At 40.3% G+C, this 19,590-nt stretch overlaps 1 protein-coding gene, 23 non-coding genes and 2 pseudogenes across 24 annotated transcripts in view; 1 reads left to right on the top strand and 25 right to left on the bottom strand.

Annotated features, from left to right (window-relative positions):
* Positions 1 to 19,590, top strand: part of LOC147786157 (uncharacterized) — a 49,812-nt gene that overhangs the window by 19,330 nt on the left and 10,892 nt on the right. The window lies entirely within an intron of this gene.
* Positions 127 to 429, bottom strand: LOC147786190 (signal recognition particle RNA). Its single transcript, XR_015414865.1, has one exon.
* On the bottom strand, positions 616 to 918 carry LOC147786189 (signal recognition particle RNA). The gene has a single exon (XR_015414829.1).
* Positions 1,105 to 1,407, bottom strand: LOC147786188 (signal recognition particle RNA). The gene has a single exon (XR_015414847.1).
* LOC147786187 (signal recognition particle RNA) lies at positions 1,597 to 1,899 on the bottom strand. Its single transcript, XR_015414786.1, has one exon.
* On the bottom strand, positions 2,189 to 2,494 carry LOC147786186 (signal recognition particle RNA). The gene has a single exon (XR_015414788.1).
* Positions 2,681 to 2,983, bottom strand: LOC147786185 (signal recognition particle RNA). The gene has a single exon (XR_015414855.1).
* LOC147786184 (signal recognition particle RNA) lies at positions 3,170 to 3,473 on the bottom strand. Its single transcript, XR_015414782.1, has one exon.
* On the bottom strand, positions 3,660 to 3,962 carry LOC147786183 (signal recognition particle RNA). Its single transcript, XR_015414835.1, has one exon.
* On the bottom strand, positions 4,149 to 4,450 carry LOC147786182 (signal recognition particle RNA). Its single transcript, XR_015414769.1, has one exon.
* On the bottom strand, positions 4,637 to 4,940 carry LOC147786181 (signal recognition particle RNA). The gene has a single exon (XR_015414781.1).
* Positions 5,127 to 5,429, bottom strand: LOC147786180 (signal recognition particle RNA). Its single transcript, XR_015414834.1, has one exon.
* Positions 5,616 to 5,917, bottom strand: LOC147786179 (signal recognition particle RNA). The gene has a single exon (XR_015414768.1).
* Positions 6,104 to 6,406, bottom strand: LOC147786178 (signal recognition particle RNA). Its single transcript, XR_015414872.1, has one exon.
* On the bottom strand, positions 6,593 to 6,895 carry LOC147786177 (signal recognition particle RNA). Its single transcript, XR_015414866.1, has one exon.
* On the bottom strand, positions 7,082 to 7,384 carry LOC147786176 (signal recognition particle RNA). Its single transcript, XR_015414812.1, has one exon.
* Positions 7,571 to 7,872, bottom strand: LOC147786175 (signal recognition particle RNA). The gene has a single exon (XR_015414826.1).
* Positions 8,059 to 8,361, bottom strand: LOC147786174 (signal recognition particle RNA). The gene has a single exon (XR_015414861.1).
* Positions 8,551 to 8,853, bottom strand: LOC147786173 (signal recognition particle RNA). Its single transcript, XR_015414849.1, has one exon.
* Positions 9,039 to 9,341, bottom strand: LOC147786172 (signal recognition particle RNA). The gene has a single exon (XR_015414789.1).
* On the bottom strand, positions 9,467 to 9,761 carry LOC147786171 (signal recognition particle RNA). Its single transcript, XR_015414822.1, has one exon.
* Positions 9,984 to 10,287, bottom strand: LOC147786170 (signal recognition particle RNA). The gene has a single exon (XR_015414807.1).
* Positions 10,468 to 10,711, bottom strand: LOC147786169 (signal recognition particle RNA; annotated as a pseudogene).
* LOC147786168 (signal recognition particle RNA) lies at positions 10,840 to 11,142 on the bottom strand. The gene has a single exon (XR_015414871.1).
* Positions 11,325 to 11,627, bottom strand: LOC147786167 (signal recognition particle RNA). The gene has a single exon (XR_015414843.1).
* LOC147786166 (signal recognition particle RNA) lies at positions 11,837 to 12,050 on the bottom strand (annotated as a pseudogene).

Genomic DNA, 19,590 nt, shown 5'->3' with positions numbered 1-19,590 from the left:
TGGGATTGTTGTGAAGGAGAAATCTATCATATTTACAGGTAAAATAGATAAATAATTTCATAAAGATCAAGTGGATAGCTCGATGTCCATAGTCCGAGCCAGCAAAAATAGATTTAAAAAATAAAAATAAGTGGATGTCAGGTTGAGGACTACCAAGAGGTTTATATTGGACCTAGGAGAATCGACCCGCTATCCTTCAACCGACAAGAGCGGAAGGTTACGCTGCTCTGTGAAACCAGCCTCACGCGGTTTCCTTCAACTCTAAGGACCATGGACACTAAGCCTTCGCGCAAAGCCCATAGCCCAACTCCCTACTTGGAATGGACAGGCCAAAGAACAACTCCAACAACCCTAACCAATGGGCTGAGCCAACCTCCAACCACTTTGTTGCCCCCATATGGGTTACAAGCTCACATTACCAAGCTCGGCGATGTCCTTAAGACAATGACTACTTTATGAAGACTACATCCAATTTTAATTCTATCAATGTGGGATTGTTGTGAAGGAGAAATCTATCATATTTACAGGTAAAATAGATAAATAATTTCATAAAGATCAAGTGGATAGCTCGATGTCCATAGTCCGAGCCAGCAAAAATAGATTTAAAAAATAAAAATAAGTGGATGTCAGGTTGAGGACTACCAAGAGGTTTATATTGGGCCTAGGAGAATCGACCCGCTATCCTTCCACCGACAAGAGCGGAAGGTTACGCTGCTCTGTGAAACCAGCCTCACGCGGTTTCCTTCAACTCTAAGGACCATGGACACTAAGCCTTCGCGCAAAGCCCATAGCCCAACTCCCTACTTGGAATGGACAGGCCAAAGAACAACTCCAACAACCCTAACCAATGGGCTGAGCCAACCTCCAACCACTTTGTTGCCCCCATATGGGTTACAAGCTCACATTACCAAGCTCGGCGATGTCCTTAAGACAATGACTACTTTATGAAGACTACATCCAATTTTAATTCTATCAATGTGGGATTGTTGTGAAGGAGAAATCTATCATATTTACAGGTAAAATAGAAAAATAATTTCATTCAGAACAAGTGGATAGCTCGATGTCCATAGTCCGAGCCAGCAAAAATAGATTTAAAATATAAAAATAAGTGGATGTCAGGTTGAGGACTACCAAGAGTTTTATATTGGGCCTAGGAGATACAACCCGCTATCCTTCCACCGACAAGAGCGGAAGGTTACGCTGCTCTGTGAAACCAGCCTCACGCGGTTTCCTTCAACTCTAAGGACCATGGACACTAGGCCTTCGCCCAAAGTCCATAGCCCAACTCCCTACTTGGAATGGACAGGCCAAAGAACAACTCCAACAACCCTAACCAATGGGCTGAGCCAACCTCCAACCACTTTGTTGCCCCCATATGGGTTACAAGCTCACATTACCAAGCTCGGCGATGTCCTTAAGACAATGACTACTTTATGAAGACTACATCCAATTTTAATTCTATCAATGTGGGATTGTTGTGAAGGAGAAATCTATCATATTTACAGGTAAAATAGATAAATACATTCATTCAGAACAAGTGGCTAGCTCGATGTCCATAGTCCGAGCACCAAAGAATATATGTAAAAAAAAATAAAAAAAAGTGGATGTCAGGTTGAGGATTACCAAGAGGTTTATATTGGGCCTAGGAGAATCGACCCGCTATCCTTCCACCGACAAGAGCGGAAGGTTACGCTGCTCTGTGAAACCAGCCTCATGCGGTTTCCTTCAACTCTAAGGGCCATGTTTACTAGGCCTTCGCGCAAAGCCCATAGCCCAACTCCCTACTTGGAATGGATAGGCCAAAGAACAACTCCAACAACCCTAACCAATGGGCTTAGCCAACCTCCAACCACTTTGTTGCCCCCATATGGGTTACAAGCTCACATTACCAAGCTCGGCGATGTCCTTAAGACAATGACTACTTTATGAAGACTACATCCAATTTTAATTCTATCAATGTGGGATTGTTGTGAAGGAGAAATCTATCATATTTACTGGTAAAATAGATAAATAATTTCATTCAGAACAAGTGGATAGCTCGATGTCCATAGTCCGAACCAGCAAAAATAGATTTAAAAAAAAAAAAAAAAGTGGATGTCCATAGTCCGAACCAGCAAAAATAGATTGAAAAAAAAAAAAAAAGTGGATGTCCATAGTCCGAACAAGCAAAAATAGATTTAAAAAAAAAAAAAGTGGATGTCAGGTTGAGGTGTACAAAGAAGTTTATAATGGGCCTAGGAGAATCGACCCGTTATCCTTCCACCAACAAGAGCGGAAGGTTACGCGGCTCTGTGAAACCAGCCTCACGCGGTTTCCTTCAACTCTAAGGAACATGGACACTAAGCCTTCGCCCAAAGCCCATATAGCCCAACTCCCTAACTTGGAATGGACAGGCCAAAGAACAACTCCAACAACCCTAACCAATGGGCTGAGCCAACCTCCAACCACTTTGTTGCCCCCATATGGGTTACAAGCTCACATTACCAAGCTCGGCGATGTCCTTAAGACAATGACTACTTTATCAAGACTACATCCAATTTTAATTCCATCAATGTGGGATTGTTGTGAAGGAGAAATCTATCATATTTACAGGTAAAATAGATAAATAATTTCATAAAGAACAAGTGGATAGCTCGATGTCCATAGTCCGAGCCAGAAAAACTATATTAAAAAAAACAAAAAAAGTGGATGTCAGGTTGAGGACTACCAAGAGGTTTATATTGGGCCTAGGAGAATCGACCCGCTATCCTTCCACCGACAAGAGCGGAAGGTTACGCTGCTCTGTGAAACCAGCCTCACGCGGTTTCGTTCAACTCTAAGGACCATGGACACTAGGCCTTCGCCCAAAGTCCATAGCCCAACTCCCTACTTGGAATGGACAGGCCAAAGAACAACTCCAACAACCCTAACCAATGGGCTGAGCCAACCTCCAACCACTTTGTTGCCCCCATATGGGTTACAAGCTCACATTACCAAGCTCGGCGATGTCCTTAAGACAATGACTACTTTATGAAGACTACATCCAATTTTAATTCTATCAATGTGGGATTGTTGTGAAGGAGAAATCTATCATATTTACACGTAAAATAGATAAATAATTTCATAAAGATCAAGTGGATAGCTCGATATCCATAGTCCGAGCCAGCAAAAATAGATTTAAAAAATAAAAATAAGTGGATGTCAGGTTGAGGACTACCAAGAGGTTTATATTGGGCCTAGGAGAATCGACCCGCTATCCTTCAACCGACAAGAGCGGAAGGTTACGCTGCTCTGTGAAACCAGCCTCACGCGGTTTCCTTCAACTCTAAAGACCATGGAACACTAAGCCTTCGCGCAAAGCCCATAGCCCAACTCCCTACTTGGAATGGACAGGCCAAAGAACAACTCCAACAACCCTAACCAATGGGCTGAGCCAACCTCCAACCACTTTGTTGCCCCCATATGGGTTACAAGCTCACATTACCAAGCTCGGCGATGTCCTTAAGACAATGACTACTTTATGAAGACTACATCCAATTTTAATTCTATCAATGTGGGATTGTTGTGAAGGAGAAATCTATCATATTTACAGGTAAAATAGAAAAATAATTTCATTCAGAACAAGTGGATAGCTCGATGTCCATAGTCCGAGCCAGCAAAAATAAATTTAAAATATAAAAATAAATGGATGTCAGGTTGAGGACTACCAAGAGTTTTATATTGGGCCTAGGAGATACGACCCGCTATCCTTCCACCGACAAGAGCTGAAGGTTACGCTGCTCTGTGAAACCAGCCTCACGCGGTTTCCTTCAACTCTAAGGACCATGGACACTAGGCCTTCGCCCAAAGTCCATAGCCCAACTCCCTACTTGGAATGGACAGGCCAAAGAACAACTCCAACAACCCTAACCAATGGGCTGAGCCAACCTCCAACCACTTTGTTGCCCCCATATGGGTTACAAGCTCACATTACCAAGCTCGGCGATGTCCTTAAGACAATGACAACTTTATGAAGACTACATCCAATTTTAATTCTATCAATGTGGGATTGTTGTGAAGGAGAAATCTATCATATTTACGGGTAAAATAAATAAATAATTTCATTCAGAACAAGTGGATAGCTCGATGTCCATAGTCCGAGCCAGCAAAAATAGATTTAAAATATAAAAATAAGTGGATGTCAGGTTGAGGACTACCAAGAGTTTTATATTGGACCTAGGAGATACGACCCGCTATCCTTCCACCGACAAGAGCGGAAGGTTACGCTGCTTTGTGAAACCAGCCTCACGCGGTTTCATTCAACTCTAAGGACCATGGACACTAGGCCTTCGCCCAAAGTCCATAGCCCAACTCCCTACTTGGAATGGACAGGCCAAAGAACAACTCCAACATCCTAACCAATGGGCTGAGCCAACCTCCAACCACTTTGTTGCCCCCATATGGGTTACAAGCTCACATTACCAAGCTCGGCGATGTCCTTAAGACAATGACTACTTTATGAAGACTACATCCAATTTTAATTCTATCAATGTGGGATTGTTGTGAAGGAGAAATCTATCATATTTACACGTAAAATAGATAAATAATTTCATAAAGATCAAGTGGATAGCTCGATATCCATAGTCCGAGCCAGCAAAAATAGATTTAAAAAATAAAAATAAGTGGATGTCAGGTTGAGGACTACCAAGAGGTTTATATTGGGCCTAGGAGAATCGACCCGCTATCCTTCAACCGACAAGAGCGGAAGGTTACGCTGCTCTGTGAAACCAGCCTCACGCGGTTTCCTTCAACTCTAAAGACCATGGAACACTAAGCCTTCGCGCAAAGCCCATAGCCCAACTCCCTACTTGGAATGGACAGGCCAAAGAACAACTCCAACAACCCTAACCAATGGGCTGAGCCAACCTCCAACCACTTTGTTGCCCCCATATGGGTTACAAGCTCACATTACCAAGCTCGGCGATGTCCTTAAGACAATGACTACTTTATGAAGACTACATCCAATTTTAATTCTATCAATGTGGGATTGTTGTGAAGGAGAAATCTATCATATTTACAGGTAAAATAGAAAAATAATTTCATTCAGAACAAGTGGATAGCTCGATGTCCATAGTCCGAGCCAGCAAAAATAGATTTAAAATATAAAAATAAATGGATGTCAGGTTGAGGACTACCAAGAGTTTTATATTGGGCCTAGGAGATACGACCCGCTATCCTTCCACCGACAAGAGCTGAAGGTTACGCTGCTCTGTGAAACCAGCCTCACGCGGTTTCCTTCAACTCTAAGGACCATGGACACTAGGCCTTCGCCCAAAGTCCATAGCCCAACTCCCTACTTGGAATGGACAGGCCAAAGAACAACTCCAACAACCCTAACCAATGGGCTGAGCCAACCTCCAACCACTTTGTTGCCCCCATATGGGTTACAAGCTCACATTACCAAGCTCGGCGATGTCCTTAAGACAATGACAACTTTATGAAGACTACATCCAATTTTAATTCTATCAATGTGGGATTGTTGTGAAGGAGAAATCTATCATATTTACGGGTAAAATAGATAAATAATTTCATTCAGAACAAGTGGATAGCTCGATGTCCATAGTCCGAGCCAGCAAAAATAGATTTAAAATATAAAAATAAGTGGATGTCAGGTTGAGGACTACCAAGAGTTTTATATTGGACCTAGGAGATACGACCCGCTATCCTTCCACCGACAAGAGCGGAAGGTTACGCTGCTTTGTGAAACCAGCCTCACGCGGTTTCATTCAACTCTAAGGACCATGGACACTAGGCCTTCGCCCAAAGTCCATAGCCCAACTCCCTACTTGGAATGGACAGGCCAAAGAACAACTCCAACATCCTAACCAATGGGCTGAGCCAACCTCCAACCACTTTGTTGCCCCCATATGGGTTACAAGCTCACATTACCAAGCTCGGCGATGTCCTTAAGACAATGACTACTTTATGAAGACTACATCCAATATTAATTCTATCAATGTGGGATTGTTGTGAAGGAGAAATCTATCATATTTACAGGTAAAATAGATAAATAATTTCATAAAGATCAAGTGGATAGCTCGATGTCCATAGTCCGAGCCAGCAAAAATAGATTTAAAAAATAAAAATAAGTGGATGTCAGGTTGAGGACTACCAAGAGGTTTATATTGGGCCTAGGAGAATCGACCCGCTATCCTTCCACCGACAAGAGCGGAAGGTTACGCTGCTCTGTGAAACCAGCCTCACGCGGTTTCCTTCAACTCTAAGGACCATGGACACTAAGCCTTCGCGCAAAGCCCATAGCCCAACTCCCTACTTGGAATGGACAGGCCAAAGAACAACTCCAACAACCCTAACCAATGGGCTGAGCCAACCTCCAACCACTTTGTTGCCCCCATATGGGTTACAAGCTCACATTACCAGTCTCGGCGATGTCCTTAAGACAATGACTACTTTATGAAGACTACATCCAATTTTAATTCTATCAATGTGGGATTGTTGTGAAGTAGAAATCTATCATATTTACAGGTAAAATAGATAAGTAATTTCATTCAGAACAAGTGGATAGCTCGATGTCCATAGTCCGAGCCAGCAAAAATAGATTTGAAAAATAAAAATAAGTGGATGTCAGGTTGAGGACTACCAAGAAGTTTATATTGGGCCTAGGAGAATCGACCCGCTATCCTTCCACCGACAAGAGAGGAAGGTTACGCTGCTTTGTGAAACCAGCCTCACGCGGTTTCCTTCAACTCTAAGGACCATGGACACTAGGCCTTCGCCCAAAGTCCATAGCCCAACTCCCTACTTGGAATGGACAGGCCAAAGAACAACTCCAACAACCCTAACCAATGGGCTGAGCCAACCTCCAACCACTTTGTTGCCCCCATATGGGTTACAAGCTCACATTACCAAGCTCGGCGATGTCCTTAAGACAATGACTACTTTATGAAGACTACATCCAATTTTAATTCTATCAATGTGGGATTGTTGTGAAGTAGAAATCTATCATATTTACAGGTAAAATAGATAAATAATTTCATTCAGAACAAGTGGATAGCTCGATGTCCATAGTCCGAGCCAGCAAAAATAGATTTAAAAAATAAAAATAAGTGGATGTCAGGTTGAGGACTACCAAGAAGTTTATATTGGGCCTAGGAGAATCGACCCGCTATCCTTCCACCGACAAGAGCGGAAGGTTACGCTGCTCTGTGAAACCAGCCTCACGCGGTTTCCTTCAACTCTAAGGACCATGGACACTAGGCCTTCGCCCAAAGTCCATAGCCCAACTCCCTACTTGGAATGGACAGGCCAAAGAACAACTCCAACAACCCTAACCAATGGGCTGAGCCAACCTCCAACCACTTTGTTGCCCCCATATGGGTTACAAGCTCACATTACCAAGCTCGGCGATGTCCTTAAGACAATGACTACTTTATCAAGACTACATCCAATTTTAATTCTATTAATGTGGGATTGTTGTGAAGGAGAAATCTATCATATTTACAGGTAAAATAGATAAATAATTTCATAAAGAACAAGTGGATAGCTCGATGTCCATAGTCCGAGCCAGAAAAACTATATTAAAAAAAAAAAAAAAAGTGGATGTCAGGTTGAGGACTACCAAGAGGTTTATATTGGGCCTAGGAGAATCGACCCGCTATCCTTCCACCGACAAGAGCGGAAGGTTACGCTGCTCTGTGAAACCAGCCTCACGCGGTTTCCTTCAACTCTAAGGACCATGGACACTAGGCCTTCGCCCAAAGTCCATAGCCCAACTCCCTACTTGGAATGGACAGGCCAAAGAACAACTCCAACAACCCTAACCAATGGGCTGAGCCAACCTCCAACCACTTTGTTGCCCCCATATGGGTACAAGCTCACATTACCAAGCTCGGCGATGTCCTTAAGACAATGACTACTTTATGAAGACTACATCCAATTTTAATTCTATCAATGTGGGATTGTTGTGAAGGAGAAATCTATCATATTTACAGGTAAAATAGATAAATAATTTCATTCAGAACAAGTGGATAGCTCGATGTTCATAGTCCGAGCCAGAAAAACTATATTAAAAAAAAAAAAAAAAGTGGATGTCAGGTTGAGGACTACCAAGAGGTTTATATTGGGCCTAGGAGAATCGACCCGCTATCCTTCCACCAACAAGAGCGGAAGGTTACGCTGCTCTGTGAAACCAGCCTCACGCGGTTTCCTTCAACTCTAAGGACCATGGACACTAGGCCTTCGCCCAAAGTCCATAGCCCAACTCCCTACTTGGGATGGACAGGCAAAAGAACAACTCCAACAACCCTAACCAATGGGTTGAGCCAACCTCCAACCACTTTGTTGCCCCCATATGGGTTACAAGCTCACATTACCAAGCTTGGCGATGTCCTTAAGACAATGACTACTTTATGAAGACTACATCCAATTTTAATTCTATCAATGTGGGATTGTTGTGAAGGAGAAATCTATCATATTTACAGGTAAAATAGATAAATACATTCATTCAGAACAAGTGGCTAGCTCGATGTCCATAGTCCGAGCACTAAAGAATATATGTAAAAAAAAATAAAAAAAAGTGAATGTCAGGTTGAGGATTACCAAGAGGTTTATATTGGGCCTAGGAGAATCGACCTGCTATCCTTCCACCGACAAGAGGGAAAGGTTACGCTGCTCTGTGAAACCAGCCTCACGCAGTTTCCTTCAACTCTAAGGACCATGGACACTAGGCCTTCGCCCAAAGCCCATAGCCCAACTCCCTACTTGGAATGGACAGGCCAAAGAACAACTCCAACAACCCTAAGCAATGGGCTGAGCCAACCTCCAACCACTTTGTTGCCCCCATATGGGTTACAAGCTCACATTACCAAGCTCGGCGATGTCCTTAAGACAATGACTACTTTATCAAGACTACATCCAATTTAAATTCTATCAATGTGGGATTGTTGTGAAGGAGAAATCTATCATATTTACGGGTAAAATAGATAAATAATTTCATTCAGAACAAGTGGATAGCTCGATGTCCATAGTCCGAGCAAGCAAAAATAGATTTGGAAAAAAAAAAAAGTGGATGTCAGGTTGAGGTGTACCAAGAGGTTTATATTGGGCCTAGGAGAATCGACCCGCTATCCTTCAACCAACCAGAGCGGAAGGTTACGCTGCTCTGTGAAACCAGCCTCACGCGGTTTCCTTCAACTCTAAGGACCATGGACACTAGGTCTTCGCCCAAAGCCCATAGTCCAACTCCCTACTTGGAATGGAGAGGCCAAAGAACAACTCCAACAACCCTAACCAATGGGCTGAGCCAACCTCCAACCACTTTCTTGCCCCCATATGGGTTACAAGCTCACATTACCAAGCTCAGCGACGTCCTTAAGACAAGGACTACTTTATGAAGACTACATCCAATTTTAAATCTATCAATGTGGGATTGTTTTAAAGGAGAAATCTATCATATTTACAGGTAAATAGATAATACATTCATTCATAACAAGTGGCTAGCTCGATGTCCATAGTCCGAGCACCAAAGAATATATGTAAAAAAAAAATATCCTTCCACCGATAAGAGCGGAAGGTTACGCTGCTATGTGAAACCAGCCTCACGCGGTTTCCTTCAACTCTAAGGACCATGGACACTAAGCCTTCACGCAAAGCCCATAGCCCAACTCCCTACTTGGAATGGACAGGCCAAAGAACAACTCCAACAACCCTAACCAATGGGCTGAGCCAACCTCCAACCACTTTGTTGCCCCATATGGGTACAAGCTCACATTACCAAGCTCGGCGATGTCCTTAAGACAATGACTACTTTATGAAGACTACATCCAATTTTAATTCTATCAATGTGGGATTGTTGTGAAGGAGAAATCTATCATATTTACAGGTAAAATAGATAAATAATTTCATTCAGAACAAGTGGATAGCTCGATGTTCATAGTCCGAGCCAGAAAAACTATATTAAAAAAAAAAAAAAAAGTGGATGTCAGGTTGAGGACTACCAAGAGGTTTATATTGGGCCTAGGAGAATCGACCCGCTATCCTTCCACCAACAAGAGCGAGAGAATCGACCCGCTATCCTTCCACCAACAAGAGCGGAAGGTTACGCTGCTCTGTGAAACCAACCTCACGCGGTTTCCTTCAACTCTAAGGACCATGGACACTAGGCCTTCGCCCAAAGTCCATAGCCCAACTCCCTACTTGGAATAGACAGGCCAAAGAACAACTACAACAACCCTAACCAATGGGCTGAGCCAACCTCCAACCACTTTGTTGCCCCCATATGGGTTACAAGCTCACATTACCAAGCTCGGCGATGTCCTTAAGACAATGACTACTTTATGAAGACTACATCCAATTTTAATTCTATCAATGTGGGATTGTTGTGAAGGAGAAATCTATCATATTTACAGGTAAAATAGATAAATAATTTCATTCAGAACAAGTGGATAGCTCGATGTCCATAGTCCGAGCCAGCAAAAATATATTAAAAAAAAAAGTGGATGTCGGTTTATATTGGGCCTAGGAGAATCGACCTGCTATCTCTCCACCGACAAGAGCGGAAGGTTACGCTGCTCTGTGAAACCAGCCTCACGCTGTTTCCTTCAACTCTAAGGACCATGGACACTAGGCCTTCGCCCAAAGCCCAACTCCAACAACCCTAACAAATGGGCTGAGCCAACCTCCAACCACTTTGTTGCCCCCTTATGGGTTACAAACTCAGATTACCGAGCTCGGCGATTTCCTTAAGACAAGGACTACTTTATGAAAACTACATCTAATTTTAAATCTATCAATGTGGGATTATTATAAAGGAGAAATCTATCATATTGGTAAGAAAATAATACATTCATTAAGAACAAGTGGATAAGTGGATGTCAGGTTGAGGACTACCAAGAGGTTTATATTGGGCCTAGGAGAATCGACCCACTATCCTTCCACCGACAAGAGTAGAAGGTTACGCTGCTCTGTGAAACCAGCCTCACGCGGTTTCGTTCAACTCTAAGGACCATGGACACTAGGCCTTCGCCCAAAGTCCATAGCCCAACTCCCTACTTGGAATGGACAGGCCAAAGAACAACTCCAACAACCCTAACCAATGGGCTGAGCCAACCTCCTACCACTTTGTTGCCCCCATATGGGTTACAAGCTCACATTACCAAGCTCGGCGATGTCCTTAAGACAATCACTACTTTATGAAGACTACATCTAATTTTAAATCTATCAATGTGGGATTGTTATAAAGGAGAAATCTACCATATTTACTGGTAAGAAAATAATACATTCATTAAGAACAAGTGGATAGCTCGATGTCCATAGTCCGAGCCAGAAAAAATATATTTAAAAAAAAAAAAAGTGGATGTCAGGTTGAGGACTACCAAGAGGTTTATATTGGGCCTAGGAGAATCGACCCGCTATCCTTCCACCGACAAGAGCGGAAGGTTACGCTGCTCTGTGAAACCAGCCTCACGCGGTTTCCTTCAACTCTAAGGACCATGGACACTAGGCCTTCGCCCAATGCTCATAGCCCAACTCCTTACTTGGAATGGACAGGCCGAAGAACGACTCCAACAACCCTAACCAATGGGCTGAGCCAACCTCCAACCACTTTGTTGCCCCCATATGGGTTACAAGCTCACATTACCAAGCTCGGCGATTTCCTTAAGACAAGGACTACTTTATGAAGACTACATCTAATTTTAAATCTATCAATGTGGGATTGTTATAAAGGGAAATCTATCATATTTACCGGTAAGAAAATAATACATTCATTCAGAACAAGTGGCTAGCTGGATGTCCATAGTCCGAGCACCAAAAAATATATGTAAAAAAAAAAAAAAAAGTAGATGTCAGGATGAGGACTACCAAGAGGTTTATCTTGGGCCTAGGAGAATCGACCCGCTATCCTTCCACCGACAAGAGCGGAAGGTTACGCTGCTCTCTGAAACCAGCCTCACGCGGTTTCCTTCAACTTTAAGGGCCATGGACACTAGGCCTTCGCCCAAAGCTCATAGCCCAACTCCCTACTTGGAATGGACAGGCCAAAGAACAACTCCAACAACCCTAACCAATGGGCTGAGGAAATGCTTAATGACTTGAGCCCTTACGATTTAGATGAGCTCTATCATCCTAACTTAATTAAGAACATTTAAGACATATTTTTACATAGATGTATTTACATGAAATAAGAAAGAGTATATTAATAATAAGAAAAACCAAAATAGACAAGGTGCCAAAAGAAGGAAAATTGAATGGAATATGTCAGGGAACATATTCCATTCACGGATTTGAAATTTTTATTTATTTATTTTTTTTATTATTATTCAGTCATTGAGATGATGATATCTACAAAGGTGGTTGTGAATCCAAAAATGGATCATTGAGATCATAGATCGTGTCTTCATTTTTTTCCTCTATAATAGAAGGAGAAGACGTTGAACCGACTGATGTGGCTTCTTGAAGAAGCTTTTGAAAATCAGCTTCCGAAGTTGTCTGGGCTAATGCGGCGAGTAGCCTCGACTTTGAATTAAGGAATTCGGAGGTCTTCTTCTTGGATAAATCCTGAAGGTGGCCATTCTCAGATAGCCAGACCTTTACCGCTTTGATGTCTGCGTGGGTATAAGTATATTTATCCCACCATTTGATTTTGATAATTTTGAAGACTTGTTTTATTTGGTCTTCGGTCTCTTTAATTTGAAAATTCCAAGTTAAAATCCAAGGAATTTGAAAATATACGCAAAAGCGCATGGTCAATGGAAATGAGATTTTGAATATGTTTTGAACAAAATAGTGGAACGATTCTTGTATTGGAACTGGAAATATATCTTTGGCTGATCCAAATATTTTCCACCATTTGATGAACCAAAATGGGTAATGAATTTTATGAGCATTCTGGCAGAATTGAATGAACCATGAATGCTCGTAATTTTGATACCAAATGACATTGAACCATGCCATTTGATAGTCTCTGTATGAGTAAGAATGAGGAACAAAAGGTTTTGAGAATGTCTTTTCCGTGTATGGGTCTTGATTCCAATACGTCGGATTCATGACTTTAAAAATTTTTAATTTTGAATACGCGATTTTCGAAGGATCATCGCGACTCGGAATATGAGTAATTTTGACGGACTTTGTGTCGACTAGAATGAATTCATAAAACCTTCTGGTTTTATGAAGATCTTCTGGGATATAAAAGAATCCCGATGGATAGGCTTTTTTAACGACTTCGTCGATTTTCGGGTCGTCGTATTCTGGTTCTACCAGAGCTTCTGGTATAGACACAGATTTTTGAACATAGGTTTTGATTTCAGGAACTGGAGAAAAACGAACGGGAACAACCGCGTCCGAGCAGGTCGAGGGGACAGAAGGTCCCTTTGAAGTGGAAGAGACAGTGGGTCTCGATGGAGTAACGACAGATGGCCGTGTTGAAGAGGCTGAAGGCCTCGTCGGAGTGATAACCTCCGCCTGTTTCTGAGAAAGCTTTGCTTTAGATCTAGTCACCAATGTGAAGCCAGAATCCATTGCATAGCTGTCGGATGTCATTGGAGTAGGTGTGCTTGAAGAAGCATTGGGCTTCTTCCCTTTTTCTATCACTTTCTTACCGGTCATTGCTGGGAGATGGAGATGGGTTAGGGAGAATTTTTCTTTGAGAGTAAGAACTCTCTTGAGAGGTAATCTGCCAAGGGGTTTTCGATCCCTTTTATAGGCAAAATCTGAAAGTCGAAGCAAGATAAAATGGCTTGCCATCTAGCAAAAATTTGTTTAGACACAAGATTCTTGACATCTTTTTCTAAAACAAATTTAGATGCCCTTGAGTCAGTTTTGATAACAAAACTTTTGTTAATCAAATCACTTTGAAATTTTTGTACACAAAGTACTATTGAAAGTATTTCTTTCTTTACTGTTGAATAATTTTTTTTGAGTAGAATTCCATATTCCCGAATGGAAACGGACAATGGATTCTTTCTTGTCAAGGGACTTGATTTTTTGGACTGTTTGGTATGTTCTTCAGTCCAGTCCAGGGCTTTGGATTCTTTTTTGGTCTCTCAAAAAGGGGCTTGCAGATGGGTATGATATTTTGAAGGAAATCAGACACATAATTGAGACATTCCAAAAATCTTTGTAGTTGGGTCTTATCTGTAATTTGGTTGGAAAGTTTGCAAACTCAATGGACCTTTGAATGGGTTTGATTAGACCCAAATGAATTTCAAATCCGAGAAAACGGATTTTTGTTTGAAAAAGTTTAATTTTGGGTTTAGACACAACTAAACCGTTTCTTTTGACTGTCGTCAAAAATGTTTGAAGATGCTTAAAGTGTTGATCGATGCTTTGAGAAAAAATCAGAACATCGTCAATATAAACAATTGAAAAGTCTTGAAAAGGATTGAAAATATCATTCATAATCTTTTGAAATTCGGATGGAGCGTTTTTTAGCCCAAATGGCATAACGTTCCATTCGTATTGTCCAAAAGGGACATTAAAAGCCGTTTTGTACTTGTCTTTTTCTGAAATCTGGATTTGCCAAAATCCTGATTTCATGTCAAATTTTGAAAATATTTTTGCATTTGAAATTCTTTGCATTAAATCTGATTTATTTGGAATTGGATATCTAATCCATTCCAAAACCTTATTTAAGGGTTTGTAGTTAATTACTAGTCGCGGAACTCCACGTTCCTTTTCTGCCTGGTTGTTGACGTAAAAAGACGCACATGACCAGGGGCTCTTTGATGGTCTAACAAGACCTTTCTGCAAAAGATCAATAATTTCTGCTTTGCAGAATGTTAGTAATTCTTTATTCATTTGAATAGGTCGGGCTTTTGTAGGAATATTTTTCTCCTCGAAAGCTTTGATATAAGGAAGATCAACTATGTGTTGTTTCCTATTCCAAAAGGCATTTGGGATATTTGAACAAACTTCTTTTTCTAATTGAGTTTGTAAAGTTTTGATTTTAAACTGGACATTCTTATTTTGAATTTGTTCTTCTATTCTTTTGAATGAAATTTCTTCTTTTAAAAAAGAAATTTGTTTTTCTTTATAATTTAATACATTTATTGATTGAATAATTGTAAATTTGTTTTTCTTTATAATTTAATACATTTATTGATTGAATAATTGTATTCTTTTGAAGGTTATTTATTTCGCTAATCCTTATGGGAAAGAAAGTTAAATTTTATCTTTTTTACTAAGGCTTTTGATTCTAACCCTTTTTCAGTTATTCTAAAAGGATATAATTGAGTAATGAAAGGAGTACCTAGGATTAGTTCTTGTCCTAAGTCTTTTACTAGAAGGAAGGAATTTACTAAGCAAATTCCATCATTGCAAACATGAACTTTTGATAGTTTGTAATTAATTTTGAGTTTGTTGTTGTTAGCACCTCTAAGGCCCTCAGTAGTTTTTTTAAAATAATTTGTAGGTATTAGGCCTTCTTGAATGCAATTTTGATCGGCTCCAGTATCTATGAGAGCCTTTAGTGTGATTTTGAAATCATAAATTTCTAAGGTAACGAGAGCGTACCATTTTTGAAATTGAGAAGTGGTGATGGCTCCAACGAAGGAACTTTGAAAATCTTCTTCATCCAGGTTCGGTTGCGCCGTTTCCTTTTGTGCTGGCAGCCTTTCCTGAAGATTGAGAATTTCTTGACGAAGCGTATAAGATTCTGACCTGGTTTTAGATCTTAGCGCCTGTACCTCTTGTTTGAGATTATTAATCTCTCTTTGTAAATCTTGAGTAGTGAGTTCTCTCGGTTTTTCAAATCTTTAGAGAACAGATTGGAGTTTGTAGGGATTTCTTTCTTCCCTTTCAGTTGGCTTAGAGATTGTCATGGCATCCCTAAGTCGTTGAGCAATCTTCTGTTGAATTTCTGGGTCTTGAACTTTTTCTACTACTTCGAGTAGAATTTCTTGATCCTTGGTAAGGACATTTATGCATCCTTCGCACGTCCTTTTTCCTTCTTGTTCTGATTCGTATTCTGTGCTAGAATATGAATCAGATTCTTCTTGGAGTTCGAGGATTTCTCCCTCGCTTAATTGCTCTGAGTCGGTTAGGGTCAGTTGTAATAACTGATTTTTCAGCTCTTGATCTATATCCAACTCATTGATCTTTCCTCTGATTGGACACTTGTTAGCATAGTGTCCTTCTTCACGACATTTGAAGCAAGTTTGCTTTTTCTTTCCTCTATGGGTTTTTGTAGGAATATACTTCCTTCTTGAATATGTTGGCTTTTGAGACTGCACGGGTTTACTCCGATATGTTTCTCTAGGCCTGTATGAATGATAAGGTTTTGGATGCGTCTTAACCTTCTTTCGTCTGGAGGTTGATGGAGCTTCTATTCCCTTGCATCCATATTGATCGCAAAATCTGCCAAGCTCTTTTCTGTTTGACATCGAAGAATTGAGCTTGTTTTGAATCTTTGACTCATTACAAAGTCTGAGTCCTTCTTCTATGATGAAGGATGCTATGGATCCGTATGACAAAGTTTGTCATGAAATTGTTCCATTGTACTTTGTCTTAAGATCATCTTTGATCCTCCTTGAGAAGTGTTTTGGTAGTCCATTGACGAAATTCTCTTTCCAGAATTCCAACGAACTATCTGTTCTAATAAGAACTTTGCTGAAGTACATGTCTTTGTACCACCTGAAATCACCTAAGGTAGGGCATTTTAGATTCATGAGTATCTCGGCGGATCTCTCCTGGTATTTTAGAGGGTCGCCGAAGAAGAATTCTATGAGGGTATATATGAGGGTGTTGACAGCATCCTCTACCCTTTCATGTTGTACCTCGGTCCTAGTTGATGGACCTTCTTCTTTGATAATTTGAGTAGTTGGTCTAATGACATAGTGGTTTAATATCTGTTGGCGGGTTGTTTCGTCGAGATATTTGTCCCACCAATCCTTGAGTTGCCCGGTAAATTCAGTTACCAAAACTTGAGCTATCTGATGGTCGGATTTATGGCCTTGTAATTTATACGCGCTTGCGGCCATCATCATCTCATTGACAACATTCATTATCAGATAGTCAGACAATCCATCGATATTCCATTCATAGATTGCTAAACCATCTAATGAGCTTGAGTTTGTAGTGTCTTTTCTTCGAACTGGATATCCGAAAAAGACGGTTGAGGATACCAGTTTTTCTGATTACTGGCATTATTTTGACTTCTTCTAGAGATCCTTTCAATTCGATTGTAGAAAGGTTCTTCTCTCTCATTTGCAATCTCGTCTTCGAATTCTTGGTTCTCTTGTCATTGTTAACGACATTGACAGATGAATCTTGAGGCGTCATGGCGGGATTTAATATCCTGTCTAACTTTTCCTTTATCTTGGCCATTGCAGCCTCTTCTTTTGAAATCCTTTTTGTAAATATTTCGAGATTTGCCAGTCTGAGTATTGGTATTGACTCATCAACCTTTGGTACAGAACTGCTTGCCTGTTCCTGCTGAGTACCTGATTTCTTTGAGATTTTTCCCTCGATACTTTCAAGTTGAGTAGCGATCGTGGATAAAATCTTATTTGAATAATTGTTTTGATGCTGGATATTCGTGATATCTTTTAGGGTCGGATTGCCCTTTTCTAGTCCTTCCGGAATATGTTTGAAAGGGCTAGCTTTGACCTTTTCTCCGTAGTAGTTGTCGAATTTGACTTCTTCTAACGGAGGATGTTTCGAATATACCTTGCCTCTTTTGGTAGTCTTCCAACTCCTCTGGGTCAAGGTGCATACCTGCAGAATATTTTCTTCAAACCATTCGAAGAATGGTATATTTTCTTTGATGGCTTCCATATGAGAATACCACTGAGCTCTTAATTCATTTCGCTCAGCGTCTTTGTAGGTTTGGAAGAAGGCATTTCTTTTTGAAGAGTTGGTAGGTGACATAAAATCTGCTTTCAAAAATTCTTTGTCTATCTGAAAATCAGCTGTAATGACATTTAGCTGGCTTTCGTAGACGGATTGAGTATCCATATCCGTATGGGTTGGAGACCTTGAGCCATCTTCATAGTGGATTGACGCCATTTTTTGATCATAACTGACCTCTTTTACCTTTAAGGGGTCATACATTGATCTTGATATTCGTGAAGTACTTGGTCTAGAACTCAGGAATTCTTTTACTTTCGACTCTGACGAAGGTTCTTCGCTGAATTTTTTTTCAACACTTCCATCGTCATGTTCGATGATTTAGATTGGGTTTTGAGATTCTTTCCGCTTTGGAAGATTTGCATCTTCTATTTTCCAGACAGTGCTTCTGGTTATTTGATCCCAAGAGAGTGTTTTTGGGACAGTCACTGATGATTATCCAATATTTGCTTCTATGAGCATAGTCGATCCTTTTGGTGAGGATCTTAATGCTCTTGGAGAAATGTTTGTATTCATGAGCTTATAATAAATCCTTAATATGACGACTGAAGAATGGGTTTCAGCCTTGATGTTTAAATTTTTTGACTGTAAATCTAGCATGAGAGCTGATAATATGTGTGGGTCGGGGAGAGACAGAGTAAAGTTTGGATAACAATTGAAATAGACTGGTCCATTCTCTAAATTGGATTGAACCATTCCCAACAAGGAATTGGAGAAATCTTCACGTCTCTTATCTCGTAAGGAGATAAGGACTGGGATATCTAATCCAAGTCTGAACAATAGTTTTACCGTGACTTGGACAAGACCGACATGAAGATAGTTAAACTCTTCACGATGTTGGAGTATAAGAGATCTTGAAAAAAGATTCAGAGATTCCCTATTGCTATGAATTGGGATGTTCTTCTCTGAGAATTTGATGCATGATCTTTGAGTAAAATTGAAGTTGAAATTTGGTAGATAGTTTTAGGATCTACCTTTGGAATAGTCCAATTTTTGAGTTGATCTTCGATTCTGGCAATCTGGTATTCTTGATTGACAGTATTTGAGATTGTGAGATTTTCTCCCCTTCGATGTTCATTTGAACTTTCTTCTTCATCGGTAGAGCATTTGAGATGGCTTGATTTTCTGAGCTTTCTAAGAAATTCGTTCATAAGATAGATAAGATAAGAGTAGGATGATTTTTCTCTGAATTGTTCAATTGATATTCAAGAGAGAGCTATCGACCGATCGATGCCCTCTTTACATTGATGAAGTCCCTTTATAGACTTCGAGTTTGATCGTAAATTTGAAAAACGTCAACTAAGAGATAAGATCGAATCTAAGAGGATAGGACCCCTGCAAGATCTGTTTCCTATAAGACACAAAGTAAACTAATAATTTAAAAGACTAATAATTTACCGACATTGGTAATTGGCATGTGAGCCTTCACTGTGTGGCTGACAAGTTGTCAATCTGATACCACATAGAAATGCTTAATGACTTGAGCCCTTACGATTTACATGAGCTCTATCATCCTAGCTTAATTAATAATATTTAATACATATTTTTACATAGATGTATTTACATTCTTTCCTACGTTCATCAACATTTCATCAATTTTTTTATGAAATGATGAAATAAGAAAGAGTACATTAATAATAAGAAAAACCAAAATAGACAAAGTGCAGAAGCAAAATTGAATGGAATATGTTCAGATTTGAATTTTTTTTTTTTTTTTTTTTTTTTTTTACAATTAGTTTAACGACTATTCAATCATTAAGACAAGGACTA

Source organism: Cucurbita pepo, unplaced genomic scaffold, assembly GCF_057944985.1.
Source record: "Cucurbita pepo subsp. pepo isolate OVF unplaced genomic scaffold, ASM5794498v1 scafford_5, whole genome shotgun sequence".
NCBI lineage: Eukaryota > Viridiplantae > Streptophyta > Magnoliopsida > Cucurbitales > Cucurbitaceae > Cucurbita > Cucurbita pepo.
This window is presented reverse-complemented; position numbering and strand designations above follow the sequence as displayed.